At 38.1% G+C, this 27,357-nt stretch overlaps 1 pseudogene across 1 annotated transcript; it reads left to right on the top strand.

Annotated features, from left to right (window-relative positions):
- Positions 1-10,925: 10,925 nt before the first annotated feature.
- On the top strand, positions 10,926-26,857 carry LOC148474949 (uncharacterized; annotated as a pseudogene). The gene is made up of 3 exons (XR_015872797.1): positions 10,926-11,215; positions 21,812-21,849; positions 24,215-26,857. The product of XR_015872797.1 is annotated as an uncharacterized LOC148474949 (transcript).
- The last annotated feature ends 500 nt before the right edge of the window (positions 26,858-27,357 follow it).

A 27,357-nucleotide genomic window follows, 5' to 3' on the forward strand; every position in this document is an offset into this window, starting at 1 on the left:
AAAGAGATGCAGGCTGTGATACATAAAGAAATGCAGAGCTGTGAAACATAAAGAGATGCAGAGCTGTGATACATATAGAGATGTAGAGCTGTGATACATAAAGAGAGGCAGAGCTGTGTTACATATAGAGATGTAGAACTGTGATAAATATAGAGATGTAGAGCTGTGGTACATACAGAGATGCAGAGCTGTGATAAATAAAGAGATGTAGAGCTGTGATACATAAAGAGATGCAGAGGTGTGATACATAAATGTAGAGCTGTGATACATAAAGAGATGCAGAGCTGTGATACATAAAGAGATGTAGAGCTGTGACACAAAGCGATGTAGAGCTGTGACACATAAAGAGATGCAGAGCTGTGATACATAAAGAGATGTAGAGCTGTGATACATAAAGAGATGTAGAGCTGTGATACATATAGAGATGTAGAGCTGTGAAACATAAAGAGATGCAGAGCTGTGATACATAAAGAGATGCAGAGCTGTGACACAAAGCGATGTAGAGCTGTGACACATAAAGAGATGCAGAGCTGTGATACATAAATTGATGTAGAGCTGTGATACATAAAGAGATGCAGAGCTGTGATACATAAAGAGATGTAGAGCTGTGATACATAAAGAGATGTAGAGCTGTGATACATATAGAGATGTAGAGCTGTGAAACATAAAGAGATGCAGAGCTGTGATACATAAAGAGATGCAGAGCTGTGACACAAAGCGATGTAGAGCTGTGACACATAAAGAGATGCAGAGCTGTGATACATAAAGAGATGTAGAGCTGTGATACATATAGAGATGCAGAGCTGTGACACATAAAGAGATGCATAGCTGTGATACATAAAGAGATGCAGAGCTGTGATAAATAAATAGATGCAGAGCTGTGATACATAAAAAGATGTAGTGCTGTGATAAATATAGAGATGTAGAGCTGTGATACATACAGAGATGCAGAGCTGTGATAAATAAGAGATGTAGAGCTGTGATACATAAAGAGATGCAGAGCTGTGATACATAAATGTAGAGCTGTGATACATAAAGAGATGCAGAGCTGTGATACATAAAGAGATGTAGAGCTGTGACACAAAGCGATGTAGAGCTGTGACACATAAAGAGATGCAGAGCTGTGATACATAAAGAGATGTAGAGCTGTGATACATAAAGCGATGTAGAGTTGTGACACATAAAGAGATGTAGAGCTGTGATACATATAGAGATGTAGAGCTGTGAAACATAAAGAGATGCAGAGCTGTGATACATAAAGAGATGCAGAGCTGTGACACAAAGCGATGTAGAGCTGTGACACATAAAGAGATGCAGAGCTGTGATACATAAAGAGATGTAGAGCTGTGATTCATAAAGAGATGCAGAGCTGTGATACATAAAGAGATGTAGAGCTGTGATACATAAAGAGATGTAGAGCTGTGATACATATAGAGATGTAGAGCTGTGAAACATAAAGAGATACAGAGCTGTGATACATAAAGAGATGCATAGCTGTGATACATAAAGAGATGCAGAGCTGTGATAAATAAATAGATGCAGAGCTGTGATACATAAAGAGATGTAGAGCTGTGATAAATATAGAGATGTAGAGCTGTGATACATAAAGAGATGCAGAGCTGTGATACATAAAGAGATGCAGAGCTGTGATAAATAAAGAGATGCAGAGCTGTGATACATAAAGAGATGCAGAGCTGTGATACATAAAGAGATGCAGAGCTGTGATACATAAAGAGATGCAGAGCTGTGATAAATAAAGAGATGTAGAGCTGTGATACATAAAGAGATGCAGAGCTGTGATACATAAAGAGATGTAGAGCTGTGATACATAAAGAGATGTAGAGCTGTGATAAATAAAGAGATGTAGAGCTGTGAAACATAAAGAGATGCAGGGTCTGATTCAGCTTGGATCGCAGTTGCTAATATGGATGTAATCAACCGACTGTTGTGTTCTGCGTATGCATACGCATTACAGAACGCGTGCGCACACCAGCCTTTGAGATCTGGACTGCAATTGCAGTGTTCACGCAGACCCATCACAAGGTGATTCACAGGTAGTGCCATTTGTGGGTGGTGACGGAGGGGTGATAGACGTGATGCAGGTGTGCCAGTACGTTTGAATGCCGTTGCAAGAGCATGCATAAATTATCCACTGCGATGCCCTACACAGCCTGAGGACTCATAGCGTGTGATGAAGTTAGCAATTCCTGAGTTAAGTCAGAGCTTGTGCAAGTGTGTGAGGCTGCGATGGTACTCGATTGTTATGTGCTGACATAGCGATCCAAATGAATTAGCATACTATCGCAGTTGAAATATGTGCTAATCGCTAATGTGATTGGTAGTGTATCAGGCCCGCAGAGAGGTGCTAAAAAACAGAGAGAAGCAGAGTTGTGATAGAGTAGAGAGCTTGAGTATATATTCACTTTTTTAGTGAAGAGTAAAACAAGCCATCGGATGGAAGCTGCAGAGTGAGCGTGAGAAACCCCCCGGTACCACCCACAAATGGCACTTCCTGTCAATTACTCTGTGATGGGTCTGCGTAGCCGCTGCAAATGCAGTGCCCATCACAGTGGCCGGTTCGTGCACGTGCATTGCGTGTGTATTAGCAACTGCAACCGAGCTGAATCAGGCCCTTAATTCACACAAATACATGCAGACTGGTGCACATGTGCCTGAGTAAAGCTGTATTATTTGCGGATGGTCAGGGGCAGATGATGATGACAGTCCCCAGCTCCAGCTAATGGCTTGTGACTGGCTATTAGCAAATGCTCCACTGAAGACATATATTATATTTTTTTGTATGTGAATACATGAAAAACTTTTCTTCTCATTCACAAGACAGAGAGATGTTTCTGATGTAATAGAGAGGTTCAATCAGTTAATTTAATGCCTAATATTGAATATATAATAAAATAAGTGTTCAAAACATGGGAACAAGTGGGACATAAATATAAATAACATTTGCTTGGTGTAAAACAGGCGCATATGTTACTGTTGCCAACGAGCGCACATCTTAAGGTAGATGTTGGTTTGCAATTGTAACTTTTTTAATGAACGCAAATTGCACCAGCAATTTGGGGCTCTTATTCTCCTGTGAATCAAACTCCAACCAGGGCATTCCAAACTGAATCACCACTTTCAAAAGTTCTCCCAGACTGCCTAATTGCAAAGGCGAAAATCTCACTCTAGTAGTGTGTACACATGGTATGATTAAAATGGACGATATGAACGATAACGATATTGATCATATAGTTATCATTCATATCATGTATTTTTAAGTGGCCAACAACCTGCGATGCACGGGCACGTATTGGAGATAACGATATCGTCCATCGCCTGAGCATGCAGGTCAACCTGGTCGATATCGACCAGGTTACTATAGGGACCCACGATCGTTGATCGCGTGTAGTTAGCCATCGTTGGTGGGTTCATGGTGTGCTGGATGTTCAATATCGATCATCCAGCACACCCGGGAGATTGTACAGCGATATCGTTATCGTTGTCGATCGTCTCGTGTGTATGCACCATAAGGCTGACTTTCTCCAATACATATGTATCCTGTTTTCTTCCCATATTGCCTTCTCTCCCACCAAGTAAACCTATTTTAAGTCCCCAAAATCCACCCACACCATAATCACATTGTGACCTGGCTTCAACTGAAGGATTTCAAGCTCCTCTCTTCTACTTGCCCCTCAACCTGTCTCCTTGACCCCATTCCTTTCCAACTTCTACCCTCTCCTCTCCATCAATCCTTGCCTGCACCCAGCTCACCTGTTGAACCTGTTGATCTCCACTAACAATTCCCATCCAACTTATTGCACACATCTCTTCTAGCCTCAAGAATTCATGTATTATTGACCCTACCTCTCTCTGCAGCTTAATGCCATATTTATCTCCTCCCCATTGCTTCTAAACAAGTTGAGTAGCATGTAACAACCCCTCACCCACTTCCTCTCCAATTACTCTCTTTTGATACATCTACAATCAGGTTTACACCCTCTGCACTGAGACTGCCCTCACTAAAGCTACCAATGATCTACTCATCCACTTCAGCCTCCCTGACACTTAAGACACATTCGACTCACAGTCTACTTATGCTCACGTTCACTCCCTAGACCTTTGCGGCACCTACCTCTAAATGTTCATTTGTGAATGTTTCATCATTTTTTGTCTGGAAGCTAAACGACTTATTGCTTAATATCATTGCTGTAATAGCAGGTACTAGAAATTGGTGTCCATTTAAAGGTGTAAAATAATAATACAGATTTTAACTGTGTATACGCTGACAGTGTCCATCATTTCTCCTTTTTTAAAGCTAATTTCACTTCACTTTAATTTTTTAAGTCATACACAATGGTACAGTTTCCAAAGAACACTGAAGTCAAGGGATTGATTGCAACCAGAGCCATATCTGTATGGAGTTTGTATGTTCTTTTTGTATTTGTATTTGTGTGCATATCCCTAGGCACTTCATTATTGCCCACTCCACCCTCTCCCCCTACATGAGACTAGCTGTTGATGCTTTTTTATGTAGCAGTATCAGTATGTCTCCCATGCCTAGTGGGAAACCCGCCACAGACAGCTTGTGGCTTTGATTAAAATTACCTTATTGTGTATGTGTAGAAATGGTAGAAAATGGAGATTGTAAGCATCACTGGTGCAGGGGCTAATGTGAATGGCTAAATATTCTTCATAAACAGCTGAGTAAGATGTAGGCATTGAAAATCGACTAATATCCCTCAAGCTCATTGTTATACCTTTTCTTTGCGCTTATCAACTTCTCTTCAAAATTAAAGAGGAATTGTTTCAAAAGCTGGCTACACAATATACAATACATTGGCCAATCTTTTGATCCACGATCGTAGTATAATGTGTACCCCCAATTCATTGTTTGATTAATTGTTTGGTCTCATCTTTCCATCTGATGTGCTGCACATCTAATGTGCCAATGTGATAGATAATGCAGTGCGGTAACATTACTCCTGTAACAATGTATTGTGTCGGCAGATCGTGTACACTGACATGATATATTGTTACATCGTATCTGACCGTCACTTGAACGACACGTTGTTCAGGTGTGTTACCTGCTTTAGATGCAGTATTAGGTCACAGTACATTAAAGTCTGTTATAGTAAAATGCCCAGGCTAGCAGTTTTTCAAACTTACATTATACAAATCTGTGGAATTCCCCTGCAGATGAATGGATATGTTAAAGCAGCATTAGCAAATGCTTTATTTCAGCTGGAAGGAATCAGAAAAATGGCAATTATTTGAAAACCACCCATTAGATATTAACTGATCTGAATACAAAATAGAACTTTGAATTACAGTTTAGAAATCATGTATATACAAGAATTAAATAAAGGAAACATATTGCTCAATAAAAATACCAACACAGTTTTCTACAAGGAAAATTGCATATCATAAAGTTAGCAGCTAACTACTGTAAAACTTTGCCTGAATAAGGAATTGTGGTGCCCACTAAATTGTGTTCTCTAATTCTAAATGTATTATTTATATGCAGGGTTGTTGTTTTTTATTTAACTTTTCTACTACAAAATTGATAATACATTATTTTATACTAGCAAACAAAAAGTTGATTAACCTGCATTTCAAATACTATACAGAAATATTCCAAAATGTCACAGCAGCTCTTTTATAACAGCCTACCTTGCCAAGGAATTAAGGGTGCACATTCACTTGCCGATTTCTATGTGCAATTGAACGATAAGGATATAGTTATCGTTCAATCGCACACGAATCGTGCATGACTCGGGCACATTAAAGTCGGTAATGACCAGCGATGTGAGCTCCGCTGATCTTTACTGACATCAAAAATCCCCCGAACATGCTGGACAACCTGACAATAACGTCAGGTTGAGCATGTTAGGGGATGATGGATGGGCCTACACTGAATGACTGATCGTTCAGTGTAGGCACAGCACAGACTGTGAAACTACTGCATGATTACAATGTCGTAATCGTGCAGTCGTGTCAAAGTCTGCTAGGGAATGTGCCCCTTAACACAGAATTTAATTGAGATTTGCTTGTAAATCATATCTGTTTATTTATTTTTATAAATAATGTTTCTTGACTGTAACCAAAATATGTAATTAGAATGTATGTTAGATCACATTTAAATATTTTTTTAGACAATGTTTAACACCATAGTTTATTTCATATGCTCATGCAATGGTCCTAAGTAATACATTATAAAATACTCATAATTATCATTTTTGACACACTGGTATTTTTACACATTCATGTCATGTGTTTGATCTAAATGTGTAATTGGCAATGTTTTGTCATGTCTCTCTACATGGTTGACAAGCTTTGTATTGGACAAAGAGATGTAAATAGAATGTTGGTGATATGTCATATTTTCTAATAGTAATTGTTCAGCAATATATAAACACAAAATTAATTTTGTTAGTTGTTTATTTTACTAAGGAAATGCTGGATGACATATACATGTGCAAGACACAAAACACATATGTAGGCATATTTTGTTGCACTGAATACAATTAGTATGGTGAATAGCAGAACAAGTATGCAAAAAGTATACTTGATTTTAAAACACTACAAATAAATAACTTTTGTAGTATAATACACTCAATCAGATTGCAGTATATAAATGTGATACACAAGTATTATTCCCACTGTCCAGCGAGACTTCTTATGTAGACATGCATATTCTATTATTTCCACTAGAGGTCACTCGTCACCAGATGTCAGATTGCACATAGTCTCTCCTACTCCTTTCTGTCACTCCAATTAGCCTTTTCTTAATTAACATCATCAAATGATGCTTCTCATCACAGCACAGCGACCAGACTTGTAAAGGCAAACAAACCAATCCCATTAGCTTCCGCAAAACGTCGAGATACAGTGTATGCCTTGAATAACAGAGCCAAGGTATAGTGCTTAAACTCTGTTGTTTTAATATTATAGGAAACATTGGCTGTTATAGAAGGATAAACATTAATTGTCACTTTGGATCCTGGATCTCGTGGCTGCACAAAGGAGAATAAAACAATGACAAGACATGATAATAAAACATAAAGATAGATAATGGAGTCAGATTAAATTAAATTTAAATAATCAGGAGAACCCTGAGTTCTGATTAGCTACTAATAGAAAATCAGATGGGGATCTTGTTCGTTTTCTTAATTGCTTTGAAGCAAAAGACGCATAGCAGTGAGTACAGGGCATGTGAGCCTGTCAGGCTTTGTTATCCTGCGATGTTCCAGTAAACTAGGCCAGATCTAGCCTTTGATTAATAATTAGCAGTAAACTTACAGAAACTGGTATTCAGATGAGACATATCACTGCTGGTAACGTGACTGCGGATGGTACAATCTATGGGTGCAATGCTGGAAACAAGGTGTCTGCGGCTGAGATAGTTATAAAGAGGTCTAATGAAATATCTGAATATTGAACAGAGAGGCTGACTGCAGATAAGGACCAATTAGCCCACGGGCTGACCGAGTCCTCCATTGTACAACTGAATAAAATATTCTGCTTCATTATCACGTTCCCTAACTTGCATTACTATTGATTATGCAGTGCTCAAATAGTCCGGCAAATACACACAGTGGCAACTAATGAATTTTTGCGTGTCTATATATATATATATATATATATATATATATATATATATATATACTAGTCTATATATCTATATATAGTATGTATATATATATATTATATATATATGTATATACACATATATACACATATATACACGTGTATACATATATAAATAGCTACAGATATAGATAGATATTACATGTAAGTAGTTTTGCAACTATACATTAACGAGCAGATTTTTCAGTTATTTTTTGCAATTTGATTCTAAATATAATAGCCTATGATAGGGAAGAATACTTATTTTATGTAGTGTATATTATGTGATCTGATAAAGATTATAAAAGGAAGAACATTCCTGACACCGTTATTAGGCTATGTAACAACATTTGAGTTGCTTAGGAGAGACCACTGTGGCCTCTCTGGAAATATACAGAGTTCATTAGAGAGGGAAGGATGATACTACTGTCTGACAATGAGCCATTTTAGCCAGGCAATCATAATACCCGCATTTCAAAAATAAACTATTATGCCACGGATGGAACCAAATATATTATATTTTTACCAATGTACCAAAAAAATAATTCCTGGGAGTGACGCAAAGATGCCGGGTAATGAATGGAGCCGAATGTTTGCGCTAATTTATCATTTGCGTTAATTGTATTAGCAGAACTTTGACAGGTACAGCGGCGACATTAGGGAGATTACGCTGCACTTTGCGGACAGTTGGGGAGTAAATATATAAATGATTTTCATAGTGAATCGGGATCGGCCTCTACAAAATTAAAAGAACACAAATATAATTCATAACATATTACCTACCAACGATGCAGCCACCGCATACATATATTACCTACCAACTATGCAGCCACCGCATACATATATTACCTACCAACTATGCAGCCACCGCATACATATATTACCTACCAACTATGCAGCCACCGCATACATATATTACCTACCAACTATGCAGCCACCGCATACATATATTACCTACCAACGATGCAGCCACCGCATACATATCTTACCTACCAACGATGCAGCCACCGCATACATATATTACCTACCAACGATGCAGCCACCGCATACATATATTACCTACCAACGATGCAGCCACCGCATACATATATTACCTACCAACGATACAGCCACCGCATACATATATTACCTACCAACGATACAGCCACCGCATATATATATTACCTACCAACGATGCAGCCACCGCATACATATATTACCTACCAACGATGCAGCCACCGCATACATATGTGTTTCAATTAAAATAGTATTTTTTGGACGCTGTTGTCCAGATTATTCCCACTTCGTTTATACTTGAAATTATTTTAACAATCATTTAGGAGAGAAACAATTTGCTGTAAAGTTATATTTTTTCAGAGTTACACATTTGATCTTACGGGTCATCAATTAATCAATCAGGCTGACTAAATATAAAGTAATTAATCGATTCATGGACAATTGTTTTATTTATTTTATGACATTTTCCAGCATTCGAAGTTCCACAACAAACTATCTTTCGTGAGTTTATTTTACAATTTTCATTTTATAGTGAAGACACCCCAGAATAAATCTGAAAAAAAAATCGCTCTATGAATAAAATAAACACATAAATAAATAAATAAATACATGCCAAATAGCAGAAGCTGCTTAGAACTGTTGAAATAATTTGATGAATCATATAAACCTGATAGGGCTTTTGTTCAAATCAAATATTCGTTCTTTAAAATTAATATTAGCAACTATCCTATTTGATACATTGTTTTACTCTTCAGTTAAAAAGTACGAAATCAAATAGTTTGGAACTGGATAATCAATTAAATTTAAGTGAACACAAATATGTTTTTCTGCCAAAAACTACATTGTGGGTTATGGGGTTCTCAGATATAACCTTTATGTTGAGCCCAGAGGAGATAAAACCAATAGTTACCCAATGGATACCCTGGGTGTGTTACTGCAGGTGACAATATGATCTCTCAGTACCCGACATTCCCAGGATCAAAGACCCTAGCAATTTGCAAAGTGTGTCTCTCTATTATACTCTTGTGTGTTTTTTCATCTGCTTCCAGTGTGCCTTGTAATTGTGTATTTAATTAAACAATCCATTTACATGTTTGTTATTATTTTTTAACATTAACTTAACTCGCTGTATTCCTAAAAGCTTCAATAAAATGTATTTTTAGAAACAAAAAAAGTGTTTAAGTAATTTAAATGTAAAACGAAAAACAAATATAACTACTTTATCAAAGGCAAATTGCATTAATAGATCATATAAAACGAATTGTGAACGTATTATTTCCACAAATGTAAAGTAGAGCATACTTATATCTGTGTGAGTATGCATATATGTGTGTGCGTGTGAACATGTGCGTATGTGTGTGTATGTGTATATGTGTGTGTATGTGAATGTGTGCGTATGTGTATACATATATATGAATGTGTGTGTAAATATATATATATATATATATATATATATATATATGTGTGTGTGTGTACGTTTATATGTATGAGTGTATCTATGCATGTATATATATATATATATATATATATATATATATATATGTTTATATAAATGTACATACACACATACATGAATAGAGCTTTGCATTCTTCATATGTAATCTTCGTATTGAGAGACTCTAAACACGCGCACTAGTGATGGTTCTACAAAGCTATATATTTTTTGCAATAAAAGTTATAATGTTATGCGTATAGTAAACACGTTAACGTCATATTTATTAACATGCAAAATCTATATTTTGATCTGTAAAAAAAAACGCTTGTATCTCTCGTTGCGACTTTGGGCTGAGTTTTAGCGACAAGTAGCTGCGTCTGTATGCGAGCAGGAATAACACCTTGCAGGTGGGTGGGGCGCCCGATGCCACGCCTCACTACACATGATGAGTGCATTGTCTCTGGTGTGGCCTGCTGCTGGGTTTCCTCTATATTCAGCACTTTCTGGTCCTGATGGAGAACCGTATTACCACACTGTGTAATCAGTCATGTAAAGGTACTCTATAAGCAAGGTGTCTGTCATACAGGAGAGTTTTAAAACCAATGAAAAAAACGAATGACAACGGTACATGAGAACTACTGGTAACAATTGTTGTGTGTTGTGCTCCATCCACACCTTATGATTTCACACCCAGAAATAATGATGTTTCGTTGTTGACACTACTAAAGGTACTGGAGTATCTACCATTGGACAGAGGATTGAAGTGTTGTGTGCTGGGAGGTGGAACTGCAGCATCTTAATCATTAAACTGAAACTGAGGGACCTGAAAATAAACTGTAGCTGCATAAGCCAAGGCAGTGATCTGGTTATTGTCGCCATTTGCAGGCTTGCATGTGTAATAAGCCTTAGGACAGGCATCTTTTGTAGCTGCAGTGTGCAGATGGTGGGAGAGGCGCCTGTCTCTGGTGTCATGGACTCAGCCCAGGTTACTGCGCCTGATGAGAGTTTTTTTTTTTCTTCCTTTCTTTTTTTCTTGTGGATCCGACTGACCTGTCCTGTATTATATATAATTCCTGGCGAGTCACTGGCTGCAATATGGCTCCTTCTTCCTTTGGAAGACGTATCTCACCTAACGCAAGTCTGAGGGCCGCATGTCAGGTGAGTACAAATGCGCCTGAGTTGCGCTGCGCTCATTATCCCGCACAGATAGAGCAAGACAGGTTTGTGCAATCTGTGGCTCTCCAGGCTTGGTGGAACTACAAGTCCCGGCTTACCCCGATAGAAAATAGATGGCATGCTGAGTATTGCTGTTCTCCAGTACATGAAGAGCCACAGGTTGGCCAAGCCTGCTGCTGTGTGTCCAGGGGAATGGAACAGAAGAAGACAAGTACTAAGTACTAATGCTGGGTGGCTTTCTCTATGCTCTGCTGTAATTGTTAGCTCAGCGCCAACAGGCAACTCAGCAACGTCATTTAATTCAGCGACATTGTATTAATCACAGGACATCGGCTTCCTGTCTATATGCTGAGAGACAATTAAACATTATTAACTAATTCTTAACAGACATACTACATAAAAAAAATGATAACTAAATTGTTACAACCTGATCATCGTTCATGTTTGGAAGAAGTGAATGAATAGCATTTTTCCCCAGTTACTATCTTTATAAGTAAAACTACCTATGCAGATTGGATAAATGTACATACTTTATATACCTGTGTTTATGGAATATATAACGACTTTGTATACTGGATGCTTACACCAATGCTTAGATCACTGTATGGAAGTGTGCCATGAGGGATTGGTGCGCAGAGTCCCTGTGGCTCTCGTGTCGCTGGCTGAGGTGTGTGTTGCCTGGCCAGGTAATACAAGTCATTCATGGTAAGCGGGGAGAATTCATTGCGCTACTACAAACCCTGGCGGCGTTACAAGGGGCTGGAAGGGAACTGAGACGCTACTTCCAAATGCAGATTAACCGTGAAGAGCGCGGTCAGTAAAGAGGTGGAGACTAGTGTATGCTCCTGGCACATTCATGGTTAAAGCATTGGATCATGGTAAACCCTAATAACACTGTTGGGTCAGGGGGAGAACAGAAAAAACTTACAGACTCTGACACTTTAATTCTCATTCAGTGGTGGGATCTCATTGATCTATATGTACAGTGCTATGGAGAAGGTAGCTGACGGTACCTCGAAGCCAGGTTCTCCTTGCCATTATTTTTAGAGGGGACTCCGCTAACACAATTACCTTTAAACACCCTTAATTTGTATATTTATCTTATTACAGTTGTGAAGCAAAATATTGACAATCGGAACACACACACACACACACACAAACACACACACACACACACACACACACACACACACACACACACACACACACACACACACAAAATATAGATAGATAGATAGATAGATAGATAGATAGATAGATAGATAGATAGATAGAGTGATTATATATATATATATATATATATATATATATATGTGTGTGTGTGTGTGTGTACACATATGTATACATATGTGATGTGCGTTTCTGCTTATTGTGTGTCTCTATATATATTATTATGAATTATATTCACTTTATTAAAGTCACTTCCACGCCCAAGTTTCCATATACTATCAGCAAAATGATGTATTCAGACGATTCTTTATTAATTGTACTATTCTGATTCAAATAAATTGCCACCGTGATACATTTTCGTTAATTTCCAAAGAAATGGATTGTGCGAATTTTTTTTTCTTTTAAGAGCAGCTGAACGTTGTCGGTGTTTACAGGACAGGTGTGTAGCCACCCTTCCTTTACTCAGTGTTTAGACGCTGCGACTGCGTTATCAGCATAGAGAAAATGCATGGAACGTATATTTATCATCCTGATCTCACTTTGGAAAGTGTGTCTGGAGAACGTTCCCACTGAGCCACCATCTATCGTGGTGTCTAATATCTCAGAGTCAGCGCTGGGCTGGCCTAATTGTCTTTGTTTATTCAGGACCAGTCATTATCTACCTATCACTTCAGTCCCTTGTGTATTGCGAACTGTCCAACCTGGAGTTATATGATGAAACGATAATTTATTTGATAGAAATTTGATTGGTAAAAAAAAAAAAAAAAAACAACAGCAAGAATTGAATGTTATTTACCTGCAGTACAATAACTTCGTTTAGAGCCTGAGCTACACATTAGACTGACCAGCAGATGTCGCTGTTCTCCCGCAGCCAGTTATGCCTAGAGAGAAACACAGTGCCCCCCGCCCCCACCCCTGTGACTACCCCACATCTACAGCACCAGAGCCAGGAGCTTCAAAGGTCTGACCATGCACCCACCACCCGCTGAGCCCAGATTCAGGCAATTATTTGCCGGCAGTCCACAAACGCTACAAGCTAAAGAACCAGCATTATGCACAAAATAATTGCAGTGTTTTTTCCCCCAATTCGTTTTGCCACACACTTCTTTATATATATATAAGATTGGTGCTTGAGGTACATCTTCACAACGATGCCGTGATATTCAGTGCGAATGGAGCATCGGAACATGGACGTCTAGTATGATAATTAGGAATGGCCAGGAAGGTCAACATCCATCTTTCATTATTGTAATAATTTTCATAATTTTATACCCTCTTGTTTATTTACTATTATTATTATTATTATTATTATTATTATTATTATTATTAGTTTCCCACCAAGAAGCATTCTAAATTAACACAAGCGTTTTGACAATATGGAATTCTATCTATCTATCTATCTATCTATCTATCTATCTATCTATCTATCTATCTATCTATCTATGAATCTTTAAGATGGAAGCAATAAGACAAATTTCAAAACAAACAAACGATGGATGTAATGGATTAAAAGTGTCAACTGATTATTTATTTTTATTGTTTTTGCCAGTAACAAGTTATTATTAAAATCCGTCAATGTGAATAGGTGGCAGCGTGCCGCATTGTTTCACATTACGCATTATTTTACGCATGTTCCCAATTCTCACCTACACCTGTGTATCAGCTATCACTGAGCCCCAACCTCTACATCCAGACACATTAGAGTACATATTATACAAAGCGCTATCTCATAAGAGAATGTACAAATAGCAATGTAACACGACTCCTTTCATTTAATCAAAGTAGACAAATGTACAAAGTCGTTCTCACCCGTTGCTAATTAAATGTTAAACATTACTGAATGATCAGATTGTTGGCAGGTCTCCGAAGCCAGCGCCGTGCCTGCTTCATAATATTACCTTATCTTTCATACTGTTCTGCGAAGTTGTATTTTTAGTGATGATTTTGGAATTGTCCTGTAATTTATGTAATATATTATGACTTTACCATATGAATTGTTAAAAAAATGCAGGTATTACATTGGACAGAGCTCCGTGTAACAGCAGTGAGCCATGTCTTGTGACTAAAGAAACATTAATGATTAGTGAATAAACGTTTATACAATTGTTCTAAAATAATATACAATATGCAGGTAGTGGGGGTATGTATGTATGTATGTATGTATGTATGTGTATGTAGGTAGCGGGTGTATGCATGTAGATAGTGGGTGTATATATGTGTATGTGTGTTTGTGTAGGTAGTAGGTGTATGTTTGTAGATGGGGTATGTGTGTTAGTATGTAGGGCGTAGGTGTATGTCTGCGAATATTGTGGGTGAGTGTGTGTGTGTTGGAAGGTAGTGGGTGTTTGTGTGTGTATGTAGATAGTGGGTGTGTGTGCTTGTATGTAGTGGGTGTATGTTTATGTATGTAGTGGCCATATGTATGTGTGTGTATATAGGTAGTAGGTGTGTGTGCTTGTATGTAGTGGGTGTATGTTTATAGTGGCCATATGTATGTGTGTGTATATAGGTAGTAGATGTGTGTGCTTGTATGTAGTGGGTGTATGTTTATGTATGTAGTGGCCATATGTATGTGTGTGTATATAGGTAGTAGGTGTGTGTGCTTGTATGTAGTGGGTGTATGTTTATATATGTAGTGGCCATATGTGTGTGTGTGTGTGTGTGTGTGTGTGTGTGAATATACTGTAGGTAGGTGTAAGCGTGTTTGAATTCACACAAATATTATTAAAAAATAATAAAATAATTATGTGAGTTATGTTGCAAATGTTGTTTTGGCAAATGACTTGGAATGCAGTGAAATAAGCTAGCTGTACCTTAATCCTATATAAATAATACAAGTATGTGCTAAAGATCGGCCTGGTAGTAATTTACAAAATGTGGATAGATTACTGAGTTTGTGGCCACTCTCTGTATTAGCGAGTAGGACTGGAGGCTTCTAGTGCTGGGATCACCAAAGAGACAGACAGTTTTTGGGGTGTTTAAATTGGGGTAAAAGTCAGGTGTTTGGAGGGATGAAACTCTTATTCAAATGCCAGTCACTGGTGCTGTGATTCGCAGGCAGAGGGTTGCCTTGCTGCCTGGCAATGGATAGGAGGAGTGCAAGGGAGGGAGGGCAGGGGGAGAGAGGAGAGAGGGGGAGACAGGGGGGAGCGGGTTCAGGCACCGCTAGCACAGGCAGCAGAATGGGACATAGCTGTGGCCCAGGCAAATAGGGCACAGGCCCAAAGAGACGTGCCAGGGAGAATTGCAGTGCATGGCATGCTGGCCAGCCCAGCCTCCACCGACCCCCGCGGTAAGCAGGACTATCAATGTGCATTGTGCTGGGGACCATTCCATATAGGACATAGGAGACCGACACCTGACTTACACGGTAAACAGAAAATATATCTCTTCCTATATACATTCTGTACACCACAATGTGTGAGAGAAAAAAAAAATATTTATATATACATATATATATATATATATATATATACATATATATATATATATATATATATATCATGATATATAGATAGATAAAATATTTATATACGTATACATATACTGATTGCATGCAAACAGACAAACAAGCACACACCCAACTTAAAGGAACAATTGCAACTAATCACTTTCACTTACATCCCAAAATATAAATTCCAGATACACAAATCTGTTCAGGAATATCGTTAATGTGTGTGTGGGGGGAGAAATAAGATCTGGCATCCTAGGTGCACTACACTGTTATTAGCATTGTATTATAATCTGTGTTCCTTATATAAATATGCATATGTATTTGCATAACGGTATTGGGGAGGGACACATAGTGCCCAGTGTGAGACTGCAGGTAAGTCATTGTCAGTAATGGCAATGGACTATGCTTGTTCCCCAATTGATCTTGCAGTCGCCGAGTGCATGCCCAGTCCTAACATTTATTATTTATTATGAATTAACATATCTCTTAGTATTAATCTTTTTTTTATTATTTTTATATATATATATATATATATATATAATAAATGGTGACTCCAGGCCTCCTATCTGTATATTGTGTGCCAGGTTCACTGTCACTAATATAATTCTGTGCCAAAATGAAAAACATCTTTTTAGTTCAAATATCTAAAAGTTATAAATAATAAAATAGGTATATACATATTTTTGTTGACAAATGTATAGCCTATGTTATAGAATGTATCAGGGTTATAACACAGATGCAATCACAAATAATAATAGAAAATAATAATTTCATTTGTATAAATGTGACATTCTATCCATTATCTGTAAGCATTTTAATCTCTAAATGCATATTGTAGTAACCTGTATAAATAGCCCTAACGTATCGTATGTGTATCAGCATCTAAAACTGTATTTACATGAATAACCTGAATAATATCTGCAAATGTCTTTCACACACAAAAGAATCCAAATGTCTTAATGGCACAGACAGAGGAGCTCAAATTGTTTTTGTTGTTGTTGTTTTTTAATATATGAAAGATGTCAGCATTTAAAATAATAAATGAAGAAAATGCAAATATACCTTTACATATGCATCAGTATTTAAAAATAATACAGTCTGGAGCCAACAGGAGCAGGAGAAAGGAATGGCGATCTTATTATTCATGGACGGCTCCAGCCCTCAGCATCTTGCAGGCAGCACGGATAGCCGGAGACATCCTCTCCCAGCAGCTCTGCATGTTCATTCATCCGGGCATTCTCCTTCCTTTATTTTATTTTTTTTTCATAAAAATATTTTTTTTTCTTGTTTATAAATAAATTAAAAATAATAGTAAAAAAAAGAGCATTATCTGCAATGGGAAAGGGTGGGCAGCCCGCAGCCAGCGCTGAGCCGGATTAGCATATATTTTTTTAATGCCCTAATTTCCTTGATGTATGTAAATGTAGCCCGGGCGTGCGGGCGGGTGACGTCAGTGACTGTGACCCCGCTGGAGGAGCTGAGAGTGGAGCTGGGAGGCAGGAGGCAGAGCTCAGCCCAACCATGGGGAGGGAGGAGGGGAGGAGGAATGGATGTGGGCAGCAGTGCACCAAGGCACTGGGACTCCTACAGACATGTAGCACTGCACAGTTCAGCAGCCAGGCTAGATCATGCCAAGCACATATGTGTCACTGTGCGTGGGAATCATGTCACTGGCCGTGAGCCAAAAGGGAGGTAATAGACTCATTATGCACAGGTATAGGCATATATGCATGACAATGACGGGGCGTGCTTATGCCAGGAGACTGTTGTTTCCCATCTGAAATATGGATCTTCCTAGCAATAAATAGATTACACAGCACACCGGTCACACATCACATACGTCTCTTTAAGGGGCTACATGGAAATGTTACTATTTTTTTTTTTTTTAAAGCAATCTGAATTCACCTTTGTGGCAAACATTAAATAACACCTGAACTCTAAGCTTTATTTCAGATTGCTCCTACTATCATGGCTTTGCCAGTAGTTCTTTTTCCCTTTATAGCGTCATAGAATTTGCGGAGTAATTAAATAAAAAAAAATATGAAATGGAAAAATGCAATAACTGTGTCACACACACTGTGTTCCGTGCCCATAGACAATCTATACAATTATAATGAAAGCTAATGCAGCACAACAAAAACACTGTGTGTGTATACATCTAATATATAGCATCACAATAGCTGCACCTGATAGTCTTGATGCATACTTATTAAAATGGGTTAAAAATAAAAACATATACAGTACATATACAGATTTAAAATTTGCTGTCAAGTGTCTCAATCCTATCGGTGCGTAGGGATACAGCACATGAGGTCTAGTTTGTAAATCGGGAATTGGCCTCGGCTCTAGAATATAGATAGAAGAAGTGAAAGAAAGAGAGATATGTTACTTAGGCAGATTTTATCTATGTGTATGTATGTACTGTATGTATGTATGTATGTGTGTGTACAGTATATGTATGCATGTATGGTTGTATATATATATATATATATATATATATATATATATACATATATAGGAAATATTTATAGCTGTGATACAGTATATGTATACGTAAGAGGTTATGTAGCAAATATAGCTGATAGATAGATAGATAGATAGATAGATAGATAGATAGATAGATAGATAGCTGTGGGTGATAGAAATAGATTAGATAGATAGATAGATAGATAGATAGATAGATAGATAGATAGATAGATAGATAGATAGATAGATACATAGATATATAGATAGATAGATAGATAGATAGATAGATAGATAGATAGATAGATAGATAGATAGATAGATGTGGGTGATAGAAATAGATTAGATAGATAGATAGATAGATAGATAGATAGATAGATAGATAGATAGATAGATAGATAGATAGATAGATGTGGGTGATATAGATAGATAGATAGACAGATAGATAGATAGATAGATAGATAGATAGATAGATGTGGGTGATATAAATAGATAAGATAGATATATACTGCTGAACATTTGATGACAGTAAGCTCATGTTTATTCTAAGATGCATATAGAACAGACTCAGTAAATCCGGGCGATATCCATTCTATTCATTGTACAAGTGTAAAGCAGATCCTAATGGGGCCATAGGTTCTGTATACTGGCAGCCCATGCATTGTGTGTGCTGCATAGATATGCGGTGTGGAAATATGTAGAGGTGAGAGCTAAAGCACGTCTGTGTATATGTGAGTACACACCCAGGACAGACAGGTGATGAGTGGTGGTAGAGATCTGGAAGGAATGTCTATCTCTTTGTTGTTGTGCTTATCAGAGCTGTATACAGTACATTGTTTTTGTGCATCATCTATTTTATTATGTGAGAGAAACCTCGAACACACCCCACTGCTCTCACCCATACCCTCTCCCAGGAACTTCTCTCCCTCTCCTGGTACCCCATCCTTCCCCTGTCTCTCATTATCGCCTCCCTTCACTTCTCATTAACAGTCTCAATCTTGAAGCCAATTTAAATTTGCTCCAGTCATGCCCCCCTCTTCCTCCAAGCCCCCTCCATTCCCCTTGTCATATTCTCCCACGGACAGGTCCCTGCCTGCCTGGCTCATCACAGCCCTCACATCCATCTCTGGGACTTGGCCATACTTATAATACATCAAATGAGGCTGGAGGGGCTTTAACCCTTCAAATGCCACTTTGAGAAGATTATAACAATGACCCCATTATACCAACTTCCCTACATAATAACTAGGACCACAGTATCTGCACCTGATACATCTTGATGCGTGCTTATTAAGATGGGTTAAAAATAAAAACAATAAAATGCAGACTGCATTGCACTAGCTGTAACAAAAGAGGCAATAAATCAGTGACTATCCGATGTAAATATATTCCATGCTCTCCTATGCTGGTGTCTAGGAAGGAGTGATCTCCTAGTGACCAGACATTTCAAATTTGTTCCGTCTGCCAAATGAGGACTATGAGAGGGGTTGGAGCAAATTCATTATCTGTGGCAATGCACGACGTATACTGGGACTGCAAAGGACCGTGGCAATGGGTGGACAATGGGGCTTCAGTTCAACACTAACAAAAGAATTAAGGGGGGAATGGTTGGGTTTCAGAGCACGTCCTACTCAGCAGAGAGGGCTGGACAGGGTCTAGTCCAGCCCCCCCACCCCCCACCCAAAAAAACTTGCAGACCCCTTCTCTACAACACTTCACTCTCTGTCCAGTTTTTATTAAGCATATATCTCAGGGGGTACCCCACCCCCATTTTTTTGGAGGGGGAATGACCTCTAGTGATAGCTGAAAAGGAACTAAACAACAACTATACAATGGGATTAAGCTACATTTTTCATCGCTTTGAGCCATTTCTGGAGTTGGAAAATAATTTGTCTGTCACTGATTAGATGGGATAAATATATATTTTTTGTTATTTCTGAAAAGCTTTTCCTGTTTTGAGAAAACCTGAATATAAGTATCTGTAGACATGTAAGTACATTTCATTATCCATCAGATGCCTGCCCTTTGTAGCTGAGATGGGAGCAGGACAAGTGCATTCTCACTTTACAGATTTGTTTTTTTTTTTTTTTGGAAGAAAACACGAAATGTGAACTTGTGCGGGATATCAACTTGCATCCGAGTTCCTGCTTGTTCTATTATTCCCAGGCAGACTGGGGACCTGCCATGGCTGCAGGTAGCAAAACACCTGGGGACCATGCAATCTGGATGATACAGCGTGCTGGTCTGTGACTTGCCAAATCATCCTATTTTCATCAGACAGACCTGTTGCTTTCCGATGCTCTGCTGATTTTAGCAAGTACGGTAATAATTATGGTAACCACGTGTTACACGGGAGAAAAAAAAAAGTTATCAGCGTTTCTGGTTCCTGGGTTGAGATACATAAAAAAAGGCAACGCTGCTTACCAGCAGCAGGAGATGCTGAACACAGGGTAACAATTGCTATCTGGAGATCATCTGACCTGATTTGACATATTAAACCCACCAATCATAGCACTGGAGCAAAAACATAAATTGCATCCCAGCAATTAAAACGGATTCATCACCAACATTTCAGAAGTATTGTGCAAATGCATTTCTGCAAATACTATTTTTTTTAATGAAGATGATTGTATTTTACTTTCTTTTCAACATTATGTTATGTTTTCATTAGCAGTTGATGTAAAGAATAAGATACACTCTCCCATGCGTTTTCATTTATTCACATTATCATCTGAATGCATTGTTTCCCTGTGTTATGTGGTTTGTCTATGTATGGAAGAACTATCGGAGTATAATTTTAATACTATGTCCATGAGCTGTCATGCTCAACGCCAAGTTCAAGCTTGTAAGTCAGAGAGGGACTGCAGCTAAATACCGTCTGTACAGAGTACACTGCTCCCATGTGTGAGGCCTTGGGCTTTCTCTACTAATGCCCAGCTATTCTCTCATCTCCGGCTTACAAGCTGCACAGGACTAAGGGTCTGGGAGGAGAAAATAGGACAATATTAGAAAACCAGAATTTTAATTCCATATTTGAATGCATAGATAGTATTATGGGTGTATAGTATCCAATCAAGGCACAATTGCAATGTAATTTATTTTACCAAGTATTTGGCTTGCAGACGTAGAACTCAGAATTACATATTTTCATGACTAAAATCTACCAATGTTTTAAGCAGCGTGAGTGTATGTATATGTATGTATGTAGGTAGGTAGGTAGGTATGTATGTATATATATGAGAATGTTTTACTATATATAACATTCCATTTTCTAAAGTACAGATTAAACCAAGATATGCACCGAATATTACTGTTATTTCCCACTCTCTTTCTCCAGCAATATACCAAAGAATAGCCCAAAAAATAAAATAAAAAACCTTACTATGCAGGATATTTTCAGTTTTAATTATGTATATGTATCCTAAACCATTATATTATTACTGGCCAATAATCCCGAATTTATTATTAATTATATATTTACTGTCTTTTAGTCATTGCTGTGGACATGACTCTGAACATGAAAGTTGAGGTAAATATAAACATGTATGGACATATATACATGCTACCATATGAGTGTTTGTAAAATAATCCATATTTGCGTGTATGAACATACATGTGAGTGTATAACAGCTTTTATGTGTTTTCATTCAAGATAAAGGGTTTTATTTGCTGTTATTTTTTTTTTATTTTGTCATTGCATGAATTTCATTACATACATGTGTATGGGGATTTGATTGTACTATATATACAAAATGATCCCCCCTGTACATTGCTTAAGTAACGCTATATAAAAGAAAGCAGAACACTAAAGTGCATACTAGCGTCTACAGTATGTAACCAGTTACACTGACTGTTTATGGGCTGAGAATATATACAGATCCTTAAAACAAAGAGCTTTCTGGTACCAGTTGTCAGGTTGTGGCATTAATGGATGTAGCAGAATGCAATTGATGTAGTTGCTGGGTGTTACTTTGCTAAGGTGCTAAATAAGCAAGTCTCCTAAAAATATGACGTTGTATATGACGTCACTGAGATGACCCCAGCCCATACTAGAACGCAGGCTATAAAGCCCCTTTTTTGTAGCAATACTGGTCTATTTGGTCTATTTGCTTCAAATCTGACCAGTTAACCAAATGCATATATTATTTATTTAAAACAGAATTTGTGATTAAAGAGTTAACTGGGAGGATGGTGCATTGTTCACAAGGCGTTGTTGTAGGGCTGTACCTGATGTGACACGTTGTTAGGGCCTTGTGTTAGGTGGGCAATACCATGTTCAGGCTTATGTGAGAAGCTTTCCACACATACAGCTATTTTTAGGTGACTTTCTTCATGTCAGTCAGAAATATAATTATAAATAGAGTTAAGTAATTAAAGAATTCACATTTTGTTATTGTTATTAGATGCATGTATGCATGTACAGTATTTGTGAATATAAAACATATCGCATACATAAAGCCATACAGCCATTTTAATATAGTTTGTTATTGGAGTAATTCATGAGTTTACATGTTAGTCGTTATGTCCTATGAATGCCAACCTGCATGAAAGAAAAATTAATTATATTAGTATGCTCATTACACATTGGGGTTATTAGGTGAGGCTTACAGTCATGTAATTAATACTGTCTACACTGGTACTGGGCCAGGTACATTTGCATGTGTATAGGTGTATGTGGTGTATATGTATGTATGTATACAGGTATATATATATATATATATATATATATATATATACACTGCTTTGTATTATCTAGCACAAATACATAATGATATTGTATGCAGACACGTATTCAAATACTATTGTGGATAGATCTATATTTACTGGCAGAATCAAAGGCAAATACAATAGGGTAGCTGTATAGATGATAGATAGATGATAGATAGACAGACAGACAATGCAGTTTATTGGTGAGTACAGAGGGCATACGTTATTTACAGTACTTTGCAATCACTGGATTACTAATACAGATATAATATAATAACATGTGTTGAAGTGAAAAGCATTATCATTATCGTTATTGTATAAGCTGTGTGTACTCTGGTCTATGAAGTCCGCCTGCCAGATATTGGATGCAGGAACAGGAGACCAGCACTCAGATGCTCGGAGACTATACAGATTCCAAGATTTATTGAAGTCTTTGATAAAATGTGTTGGACTCATTGACTATTTTATTACATCATAGGACAAATAATCACTGCAAATTTGGTATTAGAATTAGGAATGTCCCTGTATACAACCCCTCCTTCCTAACTCCATCCGTTCACTCCAGTCCTGGAGCCAGCAAAATAGCTTGACGATAAGCAGCTGAACGGTCATATCGTGACAGTATCTGCAGAGCACGACAGTACACAGCCAAGATGCAGTCCCCACTAAATGCATGAACCCAGAGCAATGTCATTACACACTGACTCACTGCGGATCATAGATTTCATTCCCTGCCTGAAACAAACAAGGCCCTGCTGTAAGCAGAAGCAAATCCCATCCTCCCTACACTGCAAGCATGCCAGGGAAAGATGCATAAGATGAAGCCCCCACCCCATTCCTTAGCTGCTGGCAGTGGGGGGACACAGGGCAGCTGCGCTGGGCTCCCCAGGGTGCAGGGCCGGAGAAGCAGAGGCAGGCAGCAGAGCTGGGTGTTGTAGAGCTGGGAGCTGTCCCTGCGCCTGGTGCTGATGGCTGATCACTCATGCAGAGCAATAACCGTGCACTTGAGATATCTATTTTTTTCTCCTCTTCATGACATCATCATTGCCTTGGTCTCATGCTCTCCAGGACCTCTGACCTTGCCGGGCTGGTCCACATTTTTTCTTTTTCTTTTTTTTTGGGCAAATGAAAAGCCCCCTCCAATCCCCCTCCCTCCAATGATGGCCCTTTTCTCCTTTTTTTTGCAGACCGGTGGCAGCAGCAAGCCAGCAAGACTGCATCTGCTTCTTCTCCCCCCTTACATAGGAACAGTGCAAGGAGCTGCCCCCTAAATGCACACACACACACGCGCGCACACACATGAGCTGTGTGCCCTCATTCTGCCACCATTGGGGGAAGAGGAAAAAGCCTGGCATGCACAACGCGGGAGGATCAGGATCAGACCATTGAATCATCCTGTCACTGGACTGGAATGAGATTTTCTTCCTGGGGCTGGCTGGGCTGCACAGAGCACAAGCCTCTACATCTCTATTCTGGAGTCTTGGGTGAGAATGAGACCATTTACAATGCAAATAGAGGCCTGGGAAAGGGCTGGATGCTTTTCCATGCGCCCTGGGAGCTGCTGCGCTCTCCTCTCTCTGATACACACATTGGGTGATTACCACTATCGGAATAACTCGCCAGGAGCAAAGTTGGGGATAAACTTTGATGGCAACAGATCTCTTTGGTTGATTATGGAGCTGATTAGAGGCGGTGAGCAGGGTGTTTGTCCAAGGGATCATGGTTACAAGACGCCGGCTGCTGCTAAAGCCACCCAACCTCATGTGGATACTCAGGCTGGACTAGTATACGAGAAGTGGTTGTTATCTTTGGTTATCTAGCTGTATGAGTTTATCGGTTTTCATAAAGCTAGATAACCGAAAGTAAAAACTCCTTCCAAAACATCACAGCGCAGGGGATTGCATTATCCACAGAGGACCTGCTGGAAAGTGACTGAGCAAAGCTAAAAATAAAACACTTACCATAGACATATATATATATATATATATATATATATATACACATATATATATATATATATATATACTACATGATGGGAGAGTTATGTGTTCTTATGTTTAAGCACGGATTTCAATGAGGACCTGGTTTTATTAACAAAACCCTCATGGAGGATGGATGGTAATGTATATGCAACTTTTCATGTCTAGCATAAAAATATATATTTAGATATATTTTTTAAAATGATGGCACTTTCATTGACAAATATTGGGCCTGGCTGCTAAAGCTGCAATGAGATCAGTGTATTTCGTATATTGCTCTCTGTTTAGGTAGATAAACGGTTAAATATATCATAGTACAGTAAACTAGAATTTTATTTGGTAGTCTGACATACATCTAGCATCGTGCACAAACACACACACATATATATATTATATGTATGTCTGTATATATATATATATATATATATATATATACATATATGTAAATATAATGTGTGTATGTGAACATATATATGTGTGTGTATAAATATATATATATATATATATATACATATAGTATGGTCCTATAGCTAGAACCCTAGTCACAACATCATAAGATAATTTATATTTTGGTGTTTATAGTTTTTAAGATATGTAAATCTAAAGCTATTCTTTACCAGTAAGTAAATACATTTAAAACTTTTGCTCTCATTTAATTCCATTATTCATAAATAGAGAGGAGAACAAAAGTGGAACAAATATCAGAGCTGAAAAAAAATGTTCTTATTCTATTTATAAAATGCCAGGGCAGATGCTTGTCAATTGTGTGTGGGTCTCCTTGAGGAAGTCAGTGGAGCATAAAGACATGATGGAGAAGAGTTCGCCTCCCCCTTGTCAAAGTGTTAAAAAATGTTCTGTCTCACTCTTCTCCTAGCATTGGGGATGAAAGTGACATTTACTCCCCGAAAACCCCACGTGTGCTCCTCCTCTACCCCTGTCTGTGGCTGCTGGGTGAGGTTGGGCAGATCTGTCCAGGAAACAGCTCTGGCATCCCAAACTGCAATAATAATAATGATTAGGAGGTAGAGACAAGTGACACAAATGGGAAGGGGGAGGAGAGTGGAAGGTGGCTCTGTCCTGCCTAATTGATTCGGTTTAAACGGAATGCAGGAGATGTGAACGGCTGGACGCTACTATTCCCACGCTCGGGGGCAAGTGGCAATGCCATGCCCTGGCAGCCTTTGACAGACAGCCTTGCAGGAGGGGGGTGGGGAGGTGAGACACAGCAAGTGCACCAACACCACACTCATCTCTAAGCTTAAGAAAGTGCAGGCATCTCCCACCCACAGCCATCTGCAGGCTCCCCAATGAGAGCACCAACTGTTTAGCAGAAGCACACTGTCTGCTTTTTTGTTCATTTAATAACCACCACGATGCTTATGCTATAAATGTATTATCTCAAAAATAAATGTTGGGGATTTCAATGTGAGCAGCCTCAAATTAAATATGATGGGCATTGTTTTTTTTTTTTTTTTAAGAAATGCTTATTTGTATATTAGATTGCATGGTACATAATCTTGCTATTATAGTATAGAGGTACATTATTAGTTTAGCCAGAATTGTAGGAAAGCATTTAAAGTGATCAAACAATGACTATTCATTGAGTTAACTTAATCTATTTTCTAAGTGAAGTGGTGATATGGCTCTTGTTAAATGCTCACTGATATTACAGCATTGTTAATGCATTTAAGACTCTTGCTTAATCTATCCCCTATGTATTAGGCACATTAAAAGAAAGATTACACATATAGTAGATTGTTTGACTTTTTTTTCTGGCATCCATTATTAATGGAGTGGTGAGATTCTGTTGTTCTGCACGGTGTAAAAATATTATTGAAACTCGTACAGGACAAAATATGAGAGGATTCTTAATTTTCTCTTAAAATAATGTATAGGTGTATATTTGTATAGCAGAAGGGCCATGTTATATAGAACCTTCTGCTTAATATGCTGGCAGATGTGTTTTTATAGCTTATTAACTATAAGCTTCAAAGCCTTGTGAAAAATTGTATCCAATGTTTACAAAATAACTATCATATATATATATATATATATATATATATATATTATATATATATATATATATATATATATATATAATTACCATGGGCTTAAATGCTGCTAGATCAAATGTATGTTGAAAACTGTTTTTAATAATTTCCATAGAGTCACACACTCAGTATTATAATAATCGATGCGACACATAAGGGCATGCATATTCATCCACTGAGAAACCAAACACGGAGTTACACAATTATAGCAACATGGGGTCTATTTATTAAAGTCTTTGGGCTGCAAAATGAGGCCAAAAGGGGAGCAAGTGCTGCTTTGGGATTGATCAAAGAAACAAA

The sequence above is a fragment of the Taudactylus pleione genome, unplaced genomic scaffold (assembly GCF_031769625.1).
Source record: "Taudactylus pleione unplaced genomic scaffold, aTauple2 ptg000792l, whole genome shotgun sequence".
Classification (NCBI taxonomy): Eukaryota; Metazoa; Chordata; class Amphibia; order Anura; family Myobatrachidae; genus Taudactylus; species Taudactylus pleione.